The sequence below is a fragment of the Phodopus roborovskii genome, unplaced genomic scaffold, assembly GCF_943737965.1.
Source record: "Phodopus roborovskii unplaced genomic scaffold, PHOROB, whole genome shotgun sequence".
NCBI lineage: Eukaryota > Metazoa > Chordata > Mammalia > Rodentia > Cricetidae > Phodopus > Phodopus roborovskii.
In genome coordinates, this window is record NW_026126409.1 from 17,410,657 (window position 1) to 17,429,054 (window position 18,398).

Genomic DNA, 18,398 nt, shown 5'->3' on the forward strand with positions numbered 1-18,398 from the left:
TTTGGTATTTTATATACTTATAATACTTATCTTGTCTATTGTAGTTCTGTTTGGTTCTGTATGAGTGTATACTTCCTGACTTTGGGAGGAATTTTACTCTGTGATCCTGTTGGAGATCTAGCCTATGCCATTGACCTGGCCTTCTCCTTCATCCATGGCTATAATTCAAAGTTTGCTCTTTTTTACAGTGCTCCACAGTTTTTGTATGTTTCATTCATGATATAAAAAATTCATATTCTTCGTTTGATTGGCTCTATTTCTTCACTTTGTCAAGTATTAGTAATCTATCTTTTACTTGATCCATTCTACTTGTGATGCTTTACCCCCATGTTTTGTAATTGGGCTATTGAACTTTTTCAGGTTCATCTCAATTTCAGCTTGAGTCCCATTTGCTCAATGCAATTTCTAAGTTCTGAATCATCCTCTCCATTTCATTCAGTGTGTTTATATTTTCTTGATCACTATTCAGGCACTTATTTTTATTCCCTTTCAGTTCATTGAGGCGCTGTTCATGTCTTCCTTAAACTTGAATTCTCTGATAAGGTCTGTTATTGATTCTTTAAATTCAGTGTTATTGGGATAATCTAGGTAAAATTCTCTTTAGAAACCTTCCTATGGATCTATGTATGGTCCTATAGACTGGTGGACTTGAGGATGCATAGTATCTTGGGATTTCATAATGACTTGTTTTTATGTTGTGACCTGGGCATGTGGACCTCTATCATTGGTTGTGTGTCTGACATAAGAGTCTAGTCTGGGAGCTTGTTTGGAGGTTCTAGCAGGGGAGCAAAGCTACTTATATAACCTTGACTGAAGCCCCGTCCTCTTCAACCCATCACCCAGCTTCAGGAGGGACACACATGGAGCCATGAGGGAGGAAGGGGACATCCGCCTAGCCAGCCAGATCAGCCAAGTCAACCCTGGTGATCAATGGGGTGACAGATGTTGAAGCCAGATCAAGCTCACATGTGGCCATGTGGGTCACCCTCTGTTTGGCCCCAAGAGGTCTGAAAGCTGTGCTTACTGTCCAGTTCTGTGTGATCTACTTGTGCTTCGTGCATGTAGTTTGGTGATTAAAAAAAAAAAAAAAAAGAAAAGAAATAAAAGTAACATCATTCAAATTGTGATCATCATTACTCAGGGCCTGGCAGGTGTTCTGGATTTTCCAACCTCTTGTCCTAAGCCCTATACTTCAAATTTACACATTTAAAAGCTTCTTCTAAACTAAGACATGAAATTCATTTTGATCTGATATAAATAGGCTTTGAAAATATTTCCTTTATTAAAACACTGACTGCATATCCCTCGCTTGTCTTTTATGTTCATTCTTCAAATCATTGTCAGCTCCTGCAGCAGTTGGGCTTATCTGGTTTACAGGTTCCCTGTAGCCTGGTATGGGAAGGGCAACTGGAGCGGAGACAGAATCCTCCATGCTGGAGACATCGGTATTGATCGGTTCTGCGCCCAAGACTTGTGAGAATACCGGCACCTACAATGGAAGAACAGTTGTGTTTTAGCTGTAATCCCAAAGATTTTAAAGCATTTGGTAAATGCAAGGCAAACAAGCTGGTAGCACATAAGAGTATTCTCTCTTATAGGCAATTGCCCTGAAATTAATCTCGAGGCCACTAAGGAAGTCACACTGCAACATTACACCCTTAACCAAGGAACTATTGACGGTTGATAGCTTCAGGAAAGAAGATTCTTTCTTTCTTTCTTCCTTTCTTCCTTTCTTTCTTCCTTTTTAAAAATATAGCTCTTGGTAGTCAACCATGCTCCAGTAGATGGTACCAAACCCTTAAGTATATGTCACTATTAATTGAATTGAGTGCATTATTTAAAAGGGGGACATGGATGAGAAGTTGGGAAAGATGGCAACATGGGGGTAGATGTAGATCTAGGAGGAATTGGGTGGATAGTGGGAGGGTGACTATAACCAAAATACATTGTATTAATTCAAAGAATTAATAAAATATTATATATACACATATTTGTCTGACTTAAACTTGCAGGGGGATATGGTCATGAAGTATCATTCCTAGCCAAAGAAGATGTTGGTGGCTTCTAGCTTTCAGGAGAGGGAGAGTTAGTTTTATTTAAGCATATATCCCTTAGTATATCAACTATACCCTAGTGAATGGCCACACAGTCAGCTGTAAGCAACACTAATTAGATTTAGGCTTTAAAAAAAAGTTGAGTGAGGATGGAATGGGGTGTGAACCTTGGAGAAATATTTGGAATGGGGTAAACATAATCAAAATACAAGGCTATCAAAGAATTGATACATTAAACATATAGATATTGTGTAATGTTGCATATATTATATCATATAATAGTATCTACACAAACACACATATACACATATACCTTTTCTGCTGTATAAGCATAGGAGGCCCAAATCAGGCAAATGTCTGTGGATTGTCTATTTTTCTACATTCCTAGTGTTCTAGAGATATGTTCAGGGCCTTCACCAGGCTAAAACAGTTCATGAACAATTTGGTAGCACTGTAGAAAATACTTAAGAACATCCTATGCACAGATGATGGATGAATAAGGATGGTGATAATCATGAAACTCTGGGAAAGATAGCTTTCATAAAACTAATAAATACATAAAAAACCTGAGAATTAGGAATGAATCAAACATTTTAACTCAATAACCCAGCAAATTGCTACAATGAATAAGGGAGGGGAAAATGGCTAAGTACTCAAAACAACCAGGAAATAGTTATTGGAATTAGCACAACCTTAGGTACAAATGTCCTTAATTTAATAAAGGACATGGTGGCTTGTTGTCTAAAGAGAAGACCCAGCTGTTTGTTGTCTTTAAAAATCAAACTGCACTGGAAAAGACACAGAAATTGAAAGTGGAAGGATGAAAAGTTATTTTCTAAGTAAATGTAACAAAAACAATGCTTTAAAACTAACTAATATTCACATCCAATCAAGTGGGATTCAAACCTAAGTTAATCATAAGTGATGAAGAATGTAACAAAATAGTAATAAAGGGAGCAACCAACTAAGAAGATATCATGAAGGGGACAGGAAAGGTGTAAGAACAAAAAGACCTGGATGAGAGAAAGATTATTCAGTATACAATAGTGACCTGCACCTGAGAAATCTTAACAATATAGTTGCTTAAACAAGACCTGCACAATAACAACATCAGTTGACATTAAAACATGGATGGGGACATCTCATTACTCCCCAGGTATAGCTGAAGAGCTATAGACAGCTAATAGCTGCTGAGAGAGGGAAAGTGAGTCCTTTTCCAGGGATGAACTCATGGTAGGTCATCTAGTCCTAAACATATATGAATATAAGCAACACTAAATGGACCGAGTGGGTTGTGTTTACATACATACGTGTGTAACACTATCAAAGAAGTGGTGATACGTTTGAGAGGGAGTGGGGGAATGTAGGAAGAGTTAGAAGTGGAAAGAGTGGGGTAGACATGATACAAATACAGTACTCATGCATGAAAATCTCAAAGAAATGTAAAAGAAAGATGTCATGATTGCAAATATATACTCATCATTTTGGTGGATCCAATTTCATAGAACAAACACTATTGGGCACAGAAGAGACAGACAGACATAGAGAGAGGTATCAATATTCAGTGCTAATGGATAACACCCTAATGTCAGTAGATAATATTCCAGACAAAAATGAATGCAGAAAATTTAGAGTAATTGTGACACAGATCCAGTGATTGTGAGAACAACCATATACTATTCCATCCCAAGGCTCTTAAATATACAAACGAGTTTTAATAAACAAATGTTGAAATGTTTTTGCATTTTATCAGATTATACTAGAATAAAGTTGGGAATTATCCACAAGAGAACAGATATGAGCACATGAATATATTGAAAAATAAAAGTTTGCCCTTGAAAAATCAGTATGTTCCTGGAGAAACAAGGGAAGGGATTAACAACTTCATGGAAGCAAATGAAACTGAATCAGCTAATTACCCGTTGCTACGGCATTATAAGGACATTTGTAGCTATCATTGCTTACAATAAAAAAGGCCTCAAGTAAGCTAATGACACACGTTGGCATATTAAAAACATGGTATCAACAATCCAAATGTTAAACTAGTAACAGTGAAAGTCAGAGCTGAAAGTAATGAAATTTAAACCAAGAAAGGGTACAAAGTATTAATGAAAAAGTTTGTTTCTTTGGAAAGTTCATCAAAATAGAGAAATTAATGACCACATTAACTGGAAAATGAAGTAAAAGAAAGTGTAAATGAAAGCCAGTAACATTGGAGGTGAATGAGTGAATAAGACATCAGATACTTCTGAAATCCAGAAGACTTCTACAGAATGCCTGGAAAATTATACTGACATAAATTACATAATATAGAAGAAATGGCTATATTATTAGACACATTTGACCTATAAACATTGAATTGAGAAAGTGTAGATCCACAACGAGAAATGAGACAGAAAGAGCAGTCAACAAAGAAAAACTCAATACTGGAGAGATTAACCATAGTATTCTACCAGGTCTTTAAAGAACCTCACACTATTCCATAAAATGAGGTAAAGAACATTTCCAAATTAATTATCCAAAGTAGTTATTAGACATTGAAAAATTAGATAAAATTTAACAACAAAAGAAAAGTATACACTAATTTTCTTGATGAACATCAATTAAATCCTTGCAAACTGAATTCAATAACACATCCAAAAGTCAGTACCTAATGGTCAAGTTTATTTCATTCCATGTGTGCAAGCATGGTTCAGCATGTGTGAAATAAACACAGAGCTGCCCATACATACAATGAAGGGAAAAACTTTTCATGGCCATGACAATAGATGACATTGAGCAAACTTATTATCCACTGAAGAAACCAGGAATAGGATCATGCCTCAATGTAACAAAGTTTATATGTGTCAGACTTATAGCTAACATCATACTGGATTAGGAAAAGTTGATAATATTTCCTTTAATATTAGGAATGAGATTATTGTATGTACTCCCACAATTCTTATTTAATGTAGTATTTCTACTAATTACTTTTCTGTTTCTGTGATAAAATATCATGACCAACTTAGAGGAGAAAGGGATTTATTGTGGTTTATAGTGGTGGGATTGGGGATAAAGCCCATGACAGTGGGAAAGCCTGGCAACAGTCAAGAAAAGCATGGTGGCAGGAGCAGGGAGCCAGCTGACCACATTTCATTACACAGGAAGCAGGGAGACAGAACAGGAAATGGAGTGAGGCTATGAACCCTCAGAAGTCAGTGACCCTCCTGAAACTTCCATAATCCACCCTACCAGTGCCATCTACTTGTGACAACATGTTAGGATTCATGAGCCTATGGGAAATATTTCTTATTCAAACCATAGCATCCTCCCCATGGCCCCTTAAGGCTCATGGTCATCTCATGATGAGAATGCATTTAATCCAACTTCAAAATCCTCAAAGTCTTTCACAGACCCAACACTGTTTTAATACCCAGAGTCTCTTCTGAGACCCAAAGCAATCTCTTAACTGTGACCTCTGTAAAAATGACAAAACAAATCACACACCTTCTGCATTGAACAGAATATACCTTGTCATTGCAAAATGGAGGAATATGGGCATAGCAAGAAAGAGTAGATCAAAGCAAAACTTAAAACCATCCTGGAAAAAGCAAACTCTGTACGTCCACATACAGCATCTGAAGCCTCAGCTTTAATAGGTTTAGATGGAACTGAGCTTTGCTGCTTGCAACACACATAGTTCTCTTAGGTTCATTTCTTATCCCATTTTCCATATGCAATTCCCCTTGACAGATATCGCAAACATTTTGGGATCTCAGCAGCAACCCAGGCTTCACTATGACAGTTCCATGCAATGGCCCCTTGGGGATAAATTGAAAGAACTCTAGCTCTGCTTCACATTGCCTGATCTCTTTAGTTCTATGAAACTGCATATGAAAAAGCCATGACCTCCTTCATCTTGCAAAGTGTTTGTCTTCAAAGCAAGTACCACATGAACAACATTGTCAAGTTCTGCTTCCAGCTTGATATGGCCCCTATCCACTTGGACCTCAGTTACAGAAGCTTCTGAAAATAGCTGTCTCATAACATGGAGGTTCATTGAGTGCAGCCTCACCCTCATAATATGGAGGTCCATTGAGCTTGGCCTTGCCCTTGTGACACGGAGGTCCATCCCAGTGTCACCTGGCCCCCACAGAACCTTACCTGTTGCTCTTGTGCAGATTGTGCAGCTCTTCTTTAACAATTACAATATCTTTTTCAGCACATGACTGAAGTCTTAAGTTTTCCAGTCACCTTCCCAAACTGCACTTTTTTATTTCCTCCTACCATGTTTGTTGCCTCTTGATTGTTGAGCTCCATAATTGTCATCATTAATAACCATGCTGCAGATTCAACCTTGTACAATGTTGAAATTTCCTCCATAACAACAAATCAGTCCATTAATTTTTAATTTAGTCTCACCTGGCCATGAGCAGAATGCAACCAGGTTCTTTGGCAAATTTTATGAATGACTTCTAGCTCAGGTACAATTCGAATCATTTTGAAACCTCAAGAACCAGGCCTCCACTGTCTGAATTAGTTTCAGATTTCCAAGATTCTGAATTCTTCCAGGATTCAGTCACTAGAACAGCTCATTTAACTCTGTATACAGAATTCAGTGACTTTTCTAGTTTAAAGTTCCAAATTCTCCCACACTCTTCAGAAATATGTCTTGTTCTTCATGGCAACAACTCTATTTTCCAGGTACCAACTCCACTATCAGTTACTGTCTGTTGCTGTAATAGGAGACCACAACAAAAAAACAATTTAAGAAGGAAAGGGTTTATTTTGTCTTATTGTTTCAGAGAGATAAGACTCCATCATGGTGAGGGAGGCCTGATGTCTTGGTCACTTTTCTGTCACTGTGACAAAACACAGTGCCCATGGCTTCAATAAGTGATACTGAGGATCCTGAATACCCACATACAGAATACCTGATTCTGCCTCTCAATCTTTACAAAAATTGATGTGAATTGTACCAAAGACCTTGATAGTAGACTTAAGGCTTTGAAGTGACTCAATAAACATAAGGAAGTCATGTAAAGATAAAAGGCAAAGACTCTCCCAATAGTACTTAGTGATACCTGGCTACCATCAAAAGCCTCAAGGCTCTCTAGTTTATGGCTGATTTGGAATTCTGGAATTACAAAGGAATTCCAGATGAGGTGTATCTGGAAGGAAGTAGGCCACAGGGGGCAGATGGTATCTTCTCCCTGTCCCCTTCAGTCTGTCTCTTGGACATAGCATGAGTCAAAGAAGCTTCTTTGCCATGTGTTCCCCCACCACTGTGTTCTTTGGGAGTGTGTGGGGCCCAGCAACCATGGGTTGAACCCTCTGAAGCTCTCAGTCATCATAAGTATTTCTTCCTTTCACACTGTTCATGCTGTACATTTGGTCACAAAAGCAACACAATGGAGACTCCAGTAGCTCAGGAAATAACAGCCCTGGTTGGTAGGTAGAATTTCATGTAATTGCAAAGCTTTGACATGGCAGGAAAAGTAACAGAATTAAGAGATAGTTGCCAAATCAGAGAAACTCAGTGTTCATCTAGCAGAGGACTAATATCCTGAAAATGTGACTTCCAATTAAACGCCAAATGTTAAATGCCAAATAATAACTGTAATAAATAGATAAATGAATTACCCAGACTCTTTTCAAATGAAAAAGGATAAACTACCAATGATCACACACACAGACACACACACACACACACACACACACACACACACTCACTAGTTCATTCATTCACTAGGGAAATGCAAATCAAAACAACACAGATTTCACAATAAAATGGACTATTGTTAAAAAAAGAAAAAAATAATAAATAAGCAATGCTGGGGAGGACACAGGAAAAGAGGAACAACATACATTTCCATAGAGAGTGTATAGTGTAGCCACTATGATAGTCAGTGTTGAATAGCCTCAAAAAGTATTGCTAGAACTACTGCATAATGCTACAGCACTAAGTAGCCCTGGGTTTGTACCTGTAGCATGTAAGTAAGCAAACTCAGAGGTACCCGAAGATCCATGCTACTTCAGGCAATGTTTATAGTAGCCAAGGCATGGAACCATCTTAGATGTCCTTAAACAATGGAACAAGAAAGCACCATAAGGAGAAAGGATAGAAGTGATGAGCATCAGAGTGAGAGGAATAAGCCAGACCATCATGGATGTTCTCTTCTACATGGAACCTGGAGGCATAAATGAATGTGTAAAGCATAACGGGGATTAGGAATATTATATGGAAAACAGGGGTAAGAATGGGGGTGATTAAGGGATGAATTTGAACAAAGTTCATGATATTCATGAATGAAAATGTAATATGAACCCCATTGTGTTATATATTTAATATGCATTAGTTTGAAAAGACAGGAGATACTTATCTCATTAGTTTTAATCATCTCCTCTTTTTATTTCTCTGTTTTTTCCTCCCTCCTCTCCTCTTGTTCCCCCTCCCTTCTACTTTTAGTCATCTCTTATATTAAGGTATAAAGAGCCATGAGCTTAGTGTCAGACTTTTCTCAAAAATCTTAATTTTGGTTCATTTTACATCATCAAAATGATTGAACTCCATAGTAATTTGCTGTTGCATTTATGAAACTATACTTTCTACATATATTTTAAGGACAGAGATGTTTCCACTCTCTGGAGAGTATTTTATCTGTGATTTCTCTTGATGTCTGATGAACTGGATAAATACTCTAAGTCTTGGTAGTGTGATCCAGTCCTGGGTCAGAAATCTTTTATCTATATATGTTAAACATTTTTGAGCAGTGTGTATCTAGATTTGGCTACACATTTACAATTTATTCTAGGAACTATATGCTATAAAGTAACCCAACTTTATAGAAATAAATATTTTTGAAGTGCTGGATTCAAACCTAGGGTGTATAGAGCCAAAGATGATCATGTTAAACATTTATGAACACTGTATATCCAGATTTGGCTGCATAATTATAATTTATTCTAGGAACCATAAACTGGAAAATAACCTAGTTTTATAGTAATATGTTCCTTAGAAGTGCTGGATTCAAATCTAGGGTGTATAGAGCCAAAGATGGTCACGTTAAACATTTATGAACACTGTGTATCCAGATTTGGCTACATGATTATAATTTATTCTAGGTAAACTGGAAAATAACCCAGTTTTTATAGTAATAATTCTTTAGAAGTGCTGGAGTCAAACCCAGGATGTATGGAGCCAGAGACTGTCATGTTAATGAGAAAAGCCAGTCCATGAAGGTTAAATGTTGAATGTTGTCTCTTCTCTGTGGGATGAGGGCATCATGGGGGGAAGAGTGGTGTGACTGATGATGTAGAAGGGGGAAAGGTGAGGATTAGGAAGAGTAACAGGCTTTGAGTATAGTCACAGGACATTGTATGTATATACAGAAATGACACAGCAGAACCAGTGTCTTTGCATAGTTAGCATAACCTCAGTATTCTAGTTACACTCTGTCCCAGAACAAGTCTCCCACATGACCCACCATAGATCACCACACCTTTCAAATTGACAACCGAGGAGCCCAGATAATCAGATCTCCCCTGTCCTCTTACCCCAAGGCTGCTCATTGTCTCTTCGTAGTTAACTAATGAATTTGAGCTGTTCTTGCCATCTAAAAATACATTGCTTTCTCTAACTTACAGACAGGGAAACTGAGGCTCAAAGAGAGTGAATGAGTTGACCATAATCTCATCACAACCAAATGAATCTCAACAAGTCCCAAAAGTCATGTTTCACTCTTATGTGCTTTCAATAAAATGAGCTTTCCTTCAAATGACCTTCATATAGCTTTATAAAAGTCAACTAAACCAACTAAAAGATCTATACAAAACAAAGTGAGTGAAGGGACATGTTCTAGTTTGCATTTATCTTAGCTACCTTTTTGGGGGAGAAGGTTCACATTTCTGCATTTAAGAGTTTCAGAATGTTCTCTATGCATCATGAAGCAAGCAGTAGTCTAGATCTGTGGGTATCTGCTATGACTACATAGTGATGAATTTGGAGACAATGTTGTCTGCCACAGCTGATGGTGAGGTTCATTTCCACTGTCAGCTGAACTGTGATGCACATAGGGCATTTGTGTCAATGAGTTTGATTTTTATAGCAACTTTTTCTTTTTTATAAAATTTCAAGTTTATTATCACAAACTTGCAAACATTTAATTCCGTGAAAATACGATGTACAATCCTGCCCTTTATGCCTGAAATCCTAAATCTCTACACATTATATATTCTTTAATTATTAACACATTCTTTGACAAAAGTCTTATTTTTGTATAATACATTCCAGTGACTTTCATCTCTCCACTCCCACCTTGCCACTTGCCATGGGACTTAGGTCAAGTTAATCATCCCCCAAATGGCACAGAAATGTTCCATTTTCTGGGCATCAGATTCTGTTACTTGCTGTTCTGCACCATAGCCAAAATCATGGCATTCCCATCATCCTGCCACAGTGCCCTATAACCCCAGAAGCTTTGCTAGACAAGTACCACAATAGGTGCTGGCTGATGGAATAGCAAAAGTGATTCTCTACTAGGAAATGAAGGACAAAATATGTCCCGAGGACTGTGGTGGAGAACAGGGGAGGGAGGAAAACTGGTTTGTGGTAGTGAGCAGGGCAGGGTTGGTTTACATGGAATCATTGTTAGTATTCAGACATCTGTACTGGCCTGTCCTTGGGGCTCTGACAGGATACATTGCAGCTGCAGCCACTAAGAGCACCATCTGTGCTTATTCACTATATTCTCTTTTCAAAGGGCCCTGCCTACTTCCCATCCTTCTCTCTCTCTCCCACTGTCTCTCTGTCTCTCTCTATCCCTCCCCTCTCTCTTCCCCTCTTTCCTTTCTCCTGCTGCTCCTGTTCCAGGAGACTGGTCTCCCCCCATTCCCTTCCCCCCTTTTATGATCCCTTTCCCTAATAAAGAAACCTCTGCTTGAACCCTGTAGCATGGCATCTTTCTCTTGCATGTCACTTTTCTTAGATTATAACAATCATTACAAAGCAAATCTGCACAGGAAAAAAATGACAAGGACCTTTCACAGCACCCAGGACAAACATGACCTAGCACAGGACAGAGGCTTACAGATTCAAGGAAGGATAACAAAAACATTAACAAGGAAGATATGTTAAAAGACTTAGGTGCGATCTTTGATCTTTATATAAGAGATGTGTGAAAGTAAACTTTCTTAAGAAGCCTTCTAGGTGCTAAGGTGCATGTGGAGTGAAAATCTGATTAACTTACGCTGATCAGGCTGCAGATGATGGGATTTTGTGTCCTCAGTTCCTCTGCTTTAAATGTACCTTGTGCCCCACAGGTGGGCCCTGAGATAGTATGATGTAATTATAGGCAAATGTGGAGTTTAAGAAATGCTAAGGAATAATGAAGAATTTCTGATGAAAAGATTAAAATTTTTAGAGTGAAATACCTACAGGCTAAAGTGGAATGGATTGCTAAAGGACCACAGTTTGTGAAAAGTTGAGGCCCCAATTCACCCATGTCTCATTCTAGATCAAAGGTAGACTTAGCATTGAAACACACACACACACACACACACACACACACACACACACACACACACACACACAGAGAGAGAGAGAGGGGGGGGAGAGAGAGAGGAGAGAGGTCAGAGCTATGGGATAGAGATTAGATGTAAAACATGAAAGAGAAACTCAGATGCAGGGGAACCACCTAGATTTTCCTAGAGGTGATTGCACCACACTGAGGGCCCGACCGTGAGCAGAGAAAGAATGTCAAACATAGGCAAGAAAGTAGCCTGTCAGAGTCCTTGCTATCTTGCTCTTGGGAGAAAGTCTTACTCCACGTCAGGACAAGGAAATATGCTGCCCGCAAATTTGCTGCCCGCAAATCCAGGAAGAAGCAGGTTCCTCCAGCTGGAGTTGTTAAAACCAAAATGGCTGTTGACTTGGAGGTGGGGTGTTTATGTCGTCACACTTGCAGGCATGCGAAGAGGAGGGGGGGAGTCAACTACATTTGCCACTCCCAGAAAAAGCAAACCAACTGAGGCTTCAGTCAGTCTCTTCTGAATTCTAGTAGCTCCCAATACCCCTGTGCAGCGGGAAATTGAGGCCGGCTCTAGTCCTCAGCAGCACCTCTCTCCAGCTCCATGGAGCTTGAACACACTGCCCATCTAGGCTCTTCTTGAGAGGGAGTGTGTGACTGCTGATCTCTTCAGGAAAACTTGGGAAGTTTCTGAGTGGATGTGTTTCCTTATCATCCACCTGTTTGAGTCATAAAATGATCTGTAGAGCAGGCCTGGCATAGTCCCCATGTGGAGAACATCCAAGGACACTCAGATGACACTCGCAAAGCTGTCCCTATCTATAGCTGTAAAGTGAAACCTATGGCATGATTTTGATGCTGCTTTGGAGTATGTTTGTTGAGTCCCACATCGGGCTAACTAGGGGCCCTCTCTAATCACATATGGCTGCACTGCTGTTTTTTTTTTTTTTTTTTTTTTTTTTTGAGCTAATGGTGGGTGTGGTTTCTAGATGGAATGGAATATGGAGACCATAGCAGGTGGATTTCTGTTACTGAAAGCTTTTATGGGAAGTGGAAGAGGCAGAAAGAATTAGGCCAATCAGATCAAAGTGGAGACTTCCGGATGAGGCCCTTGAGAGGAAAGGGTGGTAACTGGGGTTACACAGTGTGAGTACCTGGAGTCATTTTCCTGTTTTTTTCTCTCCATCTTTTTACACATGCCATCTATACTCTCGCCTGTCACATACAATGTCCTTAGCAACCAGATACTTCAAAGTTCTGTGTCCAGTGGTCTGAAGGAAAGTGATAGATAGATAGATAGATAGATAGATAGATAGATAGATAGATAGATAGAGTCTGCAGAGACTTGGGTAAGGGACCTCTATGTAGAGTAACAGTCCCTAATCAATCACATTCCACTGTGGTAAAGAGAATAAAGCCACATCTTCTGTGTTTGTAACAAGACAGGAGTTTAATTTTCTTTTAAAGATTTATTTGTTTGATGTACTTTGGGGTCTTGCCTGCATATGTTTGCATGAGAGTGTCAGATCACCTGGAACTGGAGTTACATCAGTTGTGAGCTGCCTTATGGGTGCTGGGAATTGAAACCAGGTCCTTTGGAAGAGCAGCCAGTGCTATTAACCGCTGGGCCATCTCTCCAGCCCTCATTTTTGGATGATCAGAATTTTTCTTCTAGACAATGTTCCTCTGTAGCTTTGGAGCCTGTCCTGAAACTTACTCTGTAGACCAGGCTGGACTCAAACTCACAGAGATCCGTCTGCCTTTGCCTCCCAGTGCTGGGATTAAAGTCTTGTGCCACCACCACCTGGCAGAAATCTAAATTTTATGTGACATATTTAACTGTTGAGAAAGAAGTAATGTTTTTAAACATCATGCCCACCAAATGACTTCTGTTTCTCCTTCTAGCTCTACCTCTTTCATAGATGTCTTTCTTGATGTCTCAGAAGAGGTTATCTTTTTACAAGGTCTCTTGGTAGCTGAACCCAGCAGCCATTTCTCAAGGCAGATAGAGTTACCCACTTGCATAATGAGCTTTTTTTTGTGCTGTGTTTTCTTCTAAAGTTTAAGTGCTGTGCTTTTTCCTAAAGTTTAAGGCATATAGAAAGTGGGAGACCTCTCTCTCCCTAGCTCTTCTTCCTTTCCCTGGCAATATCTGTTCATGTTTGTTTCTCACTAAGTATTTTCTCAGTGGCAGTCCCAATCATCCTTCCTTTCCAAAGGCCAAGGCTGAGGGCTTGTTATGTTCACCTCATTATGTTTTCACAGACTCTACAGGGAGATAGTGGGAGCCCATTTCTTCATCTTCCAGGAAAACAAGCTGGTCAACTTGATGGTCCTGTCTTGTGGGGTCCTGTGTACCAGCTGGACAAGGGAAAGTGAAAGGACTCTGCCAGAAATGGATGGTGGGGATGATGCCTGTGAGGGCTCAGATGGGACATGAAAGTAGGCCAGGGCCATACAATCTTCCAGAAACAACCTAGCACCCTCCACACTAAACTGAATTCAGCAGGCCAGGGCAGGTCTAGAGACAGTGTGGATGGAAGAAACAAAGCAATGGCATTGACAATGACAAAGAAAGTATGGGGTGGTGGGTACAGAATCTAGCTGGACACAACTGTTTCATAGTGTATGCATTTCCCCCAACAGCATTTGGTGGTTACAAACCTACATGACTTTTTATCTACAATCCATGACTGTATCCAAACAAAGCCAAACAAGAAGTCTCAAAATTCACACCCTCAAAACCTAAGCCAAGCACACACAAGGTCCACCTACAGCCTGCCTCTGGAAGCTCTCAGGAGGCTGCATGTTAACACAAAGACACCTGGGAAGTTTCATTGTTCCTCCTGATCTTCAGCACTACACTCAGACCAGTAGATCAATCCCCTAGGAAAATACTTTTACTAGATATCATCCTTCCTTGTGATCAAATAGAACTTTACAGTACAGCAGGTTCTCCTCAGTGGTCCTCCTTGGCCTTTGGGGCCCTTAGGGTGATCTGAACATCATCATTTTGGCTTTGGGGGTGAGATAGACTTTGTTCTTTGTTATTTCCAGAGAAGTGTCTGGAGAATTCTTACACTGGCAGATCATACAGAGAGAATATTTGTATCCTAAAAAAATGCAGTAGAGCAGGGTGTTGGTGGCCCACACCTTTAATCCCAGCACTTGGGAGGCAGAGGCATGCAGATTTCTGTGAGTTTGAGGCCAGCCTGATCTACAGAGCGAGTTCCAGGGCAAGCTCCAAAGCCACAGAGAAACAATAAACAAAAACCAAACAAACAAAAACAAGAATGCAGTGGAATGGATCTACTTAGGAGTTTCTAGTAATCCTGATATGCATGGAGAATCAGGAAATATGGCTGAGCCTGTGTACCTTGAGAAGTGTTTCTTATTTTTATGGTTTGAATGAGGCACCTAGCATCACATTTAGAATATGAGACAGAAATATGCTTCATTCTGAAAAATTTGCTTTTACATTTTCTTGAATTTGGGCCACAATAAGGAAATTTCTCTTTCTTACTCAGTGAAAGCATTCCCACCCCACCCCCAATGCATGCCAAGTCAGGTGTATCAAATAGCATTTGCTGTGCAGTTGGCATGTGCTGGCATTTTCTAGAACCTAAGAATGTGTGACTTATTAAATGAATTTCTTTACTTCTCAGATGGGCCATTACCTCACCATGAAAAACAGTGTTAAGAATACACCTGGACCCAGATGTCACATGAGAATACCGGGCATAGCTATTTTGAAAGACACACCTCCAGAGGCTAGCATGATAGCATGGAGAAAAACAAAACAGGTTTTTCCAGAGGTCCTCACAACAAAAACCAGGACCTTCCTGATACAAATATGGAAATAAAACTCAGAAATACACAACTTTGTCAATGTCACCTTGAGAGATGGCTTTGGGGAATATATGTCCTTAATCCCTACTTCAGGGTCTCCCTATCTCCCATGTAAGGGACAAGCTGCTTTGGTTCAGACAGACTGGGCTTCCTCTGGACAGATGTGAAGTCCTTCCATTTGACTGGTAAAATCTCCTTGCCAAGAGAATGTGGTTACCGGGGAAGATGAAAGGTCATCTTCTGTCTCTTGACTGTTTACCTGGTGTTTCCAGGCATTTACAACTGGCTGAGCTGGCCTGGCGAAGGGGCAGTGTCACTTTGCCTGCAGCAGGACACTCAGGAATGCCCCACCCAGGGATCCAGTTGAGGCCAGTGTGTCAAAAAGCTTGTCTCCCAGTGTGAAGAATCTCACCACAGGAAAAGCAGGCTCCTGCACAAGACCTGTCCCAGCTTCTAGGGACAAGCATCAAAGCTTGGACATACCCACTACTCACTGCCAACCCCTACTGGGCTCATTTTACTGCAGCTTCCCTGGGTTGCTGACCAAATGGCTACTCAGGATGCTGCCCTGTCACTAGGCTTGCAAAACCAGGAGGTAGCTATTACCTGTTTCCCCTTAGCCTCTCTGTCCCCAGTCCCAGTCAGGGTCACCAACAAGTTCCCAAAGCTTACCTGGCTCCATCTGGGAGAAGAGAAAAAATATCATCAGGAGAAAGTAATGAGTTTTCATGGAGGCGGCAGCCAGTGTCCAGAGTGCAGAGAGGACGAGAGAGTCCCAGGTAGCTGAGCTGACAGATGCTTCCGGAAGCCTGAATGAGCTTGTTTTTTTTTTTAAATAGGAACACTGGTTGCATAACCTCATAAATGAGCTGAAGGGAGGTGTTGCAAACCACAGTGAAGTTCTAATGACATCTCATGTTATTCGCCCTGAGAAGAGTCCAAGTCCTGTGGGCACACTACCTCTCCCCAGCTCTAGTTGGATTTTATTTTTCAGCCTGGATAATGGAAATAGGCATTTTGTTTCAAGCCTGATCTGATTCTCAGGTTGGGATTTAAAGGACTCCTGGCAAGGCAGTACCCACCAGGACTTCCTGGGTTAGATGGGTTCAGAGAACCCATGAGACAGCCAGCAACCCAGACAGGTTACTCTGGCTCTGGATTGCTGTGGTTTTCTTGTGTTTAATAGTTTCCCCTTACAGTGCTCGGGGTTTGTCTTCTGGCATGATGGCGAACTGACTGCAGGGATGAAAGCAGCCACAGGGGCTACTTTCTCATCTCTCTGTATTCAGACCTTCCTCCCTGAGGGTGTCTCGTTAGCTGGTGTTTCCAATTGGGTACCTCCTCCTGGCGTTTTCCAACTCTAGCTTCCCAGACAGCATCTGAGCTAAGTCCAGGGAGGCTCAACTGTCCACCTGGTGGTGTAGGGCCTTAGCTAGGCTCTAAGTATTCAGTTGTACCATTTTAAAATATCTCATTTTGCATAGAATTCCCAGTGCAAATCTATGAGCAGATTTCCTAGAATGTTATGAAGGATCTTACTTATAAGCAGCAGTTAGTGCATGGCCTGCCCAACATGTAAGAGCAGAGTTTCTTAAAGGGTCACTGAAAAGCTCATAGAGTCATTGTTGGGCTGGAGGACTAGGCTGTGGCTGAGCTTCCAGGAACAAGGTTCAGTCTGTGCCATTTGACTTGATGAGGATCCTGGGTTGTAGCTACTTCACAGGAGACACCAGCACAGACTTTACATAAAAAACAGTCACCACCAGATGAACAGCTTCTACACTATGGCAGGTACCTTCTGGATACAAGCACACACACAACCACATACAACCACACAAACACCACGGAGACATACACATATATACAAGCACACACACACACACACACAAACATGCACACACATGAGCATACATACACATGAACATACACACAAAACACACGCACAGAAACATATACACATAAGCATGCATACGACCAACAAGATAGCAAACAAGACACATACACAGAGGGGTACACAGAGACAGAGATAGCAGAGACAGACAAAGGAACTAGAAGAACACCAGAGATGAAGAGAGATTGAAAATGGCACAGAGACACAAGTATGCATCCAGAAAGGGAAAAGACAGAGACAAAAGGAAAGAGAAATACACACACACACACACACACACACACTCACACTCACACACAGAGAGAGAGAGAGAGAGAAAGAGAGAGAGAGAGAGAGATAGTGAGAAAGATTTATGTGGAGAGATGTGTTTCTCTCCCAACCCCAACTTTGGCCCTTTTCTCTCTGTACCCATGCTCCAAGTCTGGATACTTCCTTGGCTGCTAGAGCCTCAGCCATAAGGTTATCTACAAGAAAGTCTGGGAAAGCAAGGCCATTGAGTGTTTATTCAACAGCTCAACAGCTTGGAGGACTGTTTATGACTCCCATCAGTTTTCTGAAATGGAGACCCCCCCCCCCCCGTGCTTAAAAAATGTAAGATGCTGGGTATAGCATAAGAACTACTAAGTATGTGTTATAACGGGATACAAGTCACAGTCACATACACAGGTACATTTACTTGATTCCTGTGTGAGGCAGGAAGTCTTCAGCATCTTGGAGTATGGTGAGGGAAGAGTTTCTTTAGGAAGTTTTGCTCAGAGTATACACACATGACTGAGGATGCTTTTGGGTAGGTACTCTAATGGTGTCATCCTAATGGAAATAAAAGCCCCAGGAAGTCAAGAGTCCAAAGCTTGGCTTGCACTTGTTTGATAAGTAGGGTCACTGCTGGTTAGTTTCTAGGGATGCCCCTTCAGTTAACTTGAGGGTTGGAGAACAGGGCATTGCCATGGAGCAGAAGGGAAACACAGATTCTAGCTCTTTCTTGTTCTTACTCATTGTGGGAATCCTCAAGTAGAAGTTGACATAGACACTCCACTCTCTGGGTGATAATACCACGTCTTTATGACCATGTGGCTTCAGAGAAATGGATATAGCATTGTG

General features: G+C 40.6%; 1 long non-coding RNA gene across 1 annotated transcript; it reads right to left on the bottom strand.

The window, feature by feature from the left end:
• Positions 1-1,258: 1,258 nt before the first annotated feature.
• LOC127220474 (uncharacterized) lies at positions 1,259-16,223 on the bottom strand. Its single transcript, XR_007834371.1, has 2 exons — positions 16,082-16,223; positions 1,259-1,489 (listed from the first exon to the last, which is right to left on the bottom strand). It is a non-coding gene; the product is annotated as an uncharacterized LOC127220474 (long non-coding RNA).
• Positions 16,224-18,398: the final 2,175 nt, after the last annotated feature.